This window comes from Elephantulus edwardii, unplaced genomic scaffold (assembly GCF_000299155.1).
Source record: "Elephantulus edwardii isolate Elephantulus edwardi_28Jun2011 unplaced genomic scaffold, EleEdw1.0 scaffold00172, whole genome shotgun sequence".
Classification (NCBI taxonomy): domain Eukaryota; kingdom Metazoa; phylum Chordata; class Mammalia; order Macroscelidea; family Macroscelididae; genus Elephantulus; species Elephantulus edwardii.
The window spans coordinates 3,920,053-3,922,810 of NW_006399922.1; positions in this window are offsets into that span (position 1 = coordinate 3,920,053).

The window sequence follows — 2,758 nt, forward strand, 5'->3', positions numbered from 1 at the left end:
CCTTGGAAAAGGAACAGCACAGGAGAGGAAGACCCTAGATGAGATGGATTAATACAGTAACTGGGGCAATGGGGGTTGATGTGTCAGAGTCAGTGAGACTGGCTCAGGACAGGGTGGGCTTCCGAGCTGCTGAACATAGGTTCACTATGGGTCACAGGTGACTTGATGCATGTAACAATAACACAACAACAACAACAACAACAATCATACGTATATATATCCTTTTGATGTCATCCCACATGATTCTCATGTTTTCTTGGTGCCTCATCTCTTATTTTTCTTCTAGTATGTACACACTAGGAAAACAAATAGATTTGTCCTGGAGAGGGTTAAACCGGGTGGCTCCTTGGAGGCAAGGATTCTGAGGCTCCATCTAACTTACTTCGGACATGTAGTGAGGAGAGAACGGTCCTTGGAGAGGGACATCATGCTTGGGAGGGTGGAGGGACGGCGCAGGAGAGGAAGGCCCTCTATGAGGTGGATTGATTCAGTGACTGGGATAATTGGGATGGGAGTGTCAGAGACAGTGCGATTGGCACAGGACAGAGTGGAGTTTAGGGCTGTTGAACATAGGGTCGCTATGAGTCGCAGGCGACTCGACGGCACATAACAACAACAACATGTTTCCAGTGAGGTTCTTTTCTCCCAGCTCTTTGCTCCATCTCTTCTGATAGATTTTCCCCCACCCCAGTGTGTTGGAAACTTCTGCCATTCTGGTCATAATATTTTGGATTGCATTTTTATGAAAATTATTTCTAGCTTTAAAAAATTTTTTTTTGAAAATTTTCTAGTTATTTCTTATGAAAGTTATTTCTAGTACTGAATTGGCTGTACCCTCTTTATCTTTGATAATTGTTTTAAGTTCTTTTAACTCTTTCTGTAGTCTTAATTCTTTAATCTTTCGCATTTTTTTCTGTAGTTGTGTAAGTTCCTCCTCTTCAATATATTCTTTCCAGCTCCATGTCACTGGACTCTTTGCTTTCTTGGTCATTTCCTTGTTTCTTTCATCATTTACACCTTCTTCAGTAGCTATTTAGATGAGATTGTGTTCATGCAGGGTGGTATGCCTGTAGACTTCTGTACCTATTCAAATAACTCATCAATATATTTCTTCTGGTTCTCTAGCTCTAGAGTGTTCCTTTTATTTGTGACTTCCATTGTTTTTTCCATTGTTTGTACTTTATTTCGTAGCTGTTTGAATGTCTCCATATCAACATATATCATCTGCTTTCTTGACTCTGGGGTGTTCATTTGGTCTGTAATATTCTCTGCTTTTTTAAACAAAGCTTAATTTGTTTTTTCAGAGTATTTGAAGTTGCCTGCTGCTTTTGTGGAGTTTTTCTTGATAAATGTTAGGCTGTTTCTATTGTGTCTGTATAATCTCTCGATAATTCTTATCTTTATGGTGTTATTGATTAGTTGACAGCTTAAAAATGTTAGATCTATAGGGTGAGCCACTCACTCTACTGGAAGTCCTTTCTGGGAAAATCTGCATTTCCCAAGGTCCTTCAGGTTTTCTCTGTTCTGCACAACAGCCTTTTAGGAATCTTGCCTTAATGTAGTCTCCTGTTCCAAACTGTATTGTCCTCTTTTGTATACGGAGTAGTGTGAGACCACTTAGTCCACTTGAGCAGTTTCTGTCTACAAGGATTTCAAGTCAGCTCTTCTTTTTTTCAACATACAAGTTGAGAAAATTCATTCAGCACCTCTCTTGCAGAAAGCTGAGAAAGTCGTTCTCCTACTTGTGTCTCTGTGTCCCAAACTCTCTTGCCCTGTTTGACCCCTGGGATGGCCCTGCAGCCATGGAAGCAAGGATTGTCAAATGGAGGACCTATCCCCAGGGAAAATTCAGTCCTGTCCCCCCACAAGCACCCCAAAGGATTTACTCTGGGGTGCAATGTCTCATTTCCTGCATTTTCTCTTCTAAAGCTCAATGTCTTCATTTTTCTCTGGGGTAGCATGAGATTAGTGCTGCCAATTTACACAGTTTGTATACAACAGGGTCTCAAGTCAGCCCTCCCTCTCGTCAAAAGATGAGAAAGTCTTTCCCTTGCTTGTGACTCTATGTCTCAAACACTTTTGTGCTATTTGTCCCCTGGGATGGTCCCACAGTCATGGAGGCAAAGATTCTCAAATGGAGGCACCTATTCCCAGGGAAGTTTAAGTCCCCATCACCCCACAAGAACACCAAAGTGCTCACTCTAGGAATCAGTGTCTCACATCTTGTGCTTTTTCTCCTGATGTTTAATGTCTTCCTTTGTCTCTGAAGTGGTGTGTGTTTTCAGCTCTCTCTCTCTCATTGTTGTTGTTATGTGCCATTGAGTCGCTTGTGACTCATAGTGAACCTATGGAAAACAGCCCTAAACTCTGCTCTGTCCTGTGCCAATGGCACTGTCTCTGACACTCCCATCCCGATTAACCCAGTCACTGAATCAATCTACCTCATAGAGGTCCTTCCCCTCCTGCACTGTCCCTCCACCCTCCCAAGCATGATGATGTCCCTCTCTAAGAACCAGTCTCTCCTTATAACATGTTAGGCGGAGCCTCAGAATCCTTGCCTCCAGGGAGCCACCTGGTTTCATGCTTTCCAAGATGAATCTATTTGTTTTCCTAGCAGTCCATGGTACCCTCAATACTCATACCCAGCACCACAGCTCAAAGGCCTCTATCCTCCTTAGTCATTGTCCAACTCTCTGATGCATAACAAGTGATTGCAAAGACCATGGCCTGTATCAGACACACCTTAGTCTCCAGAGAG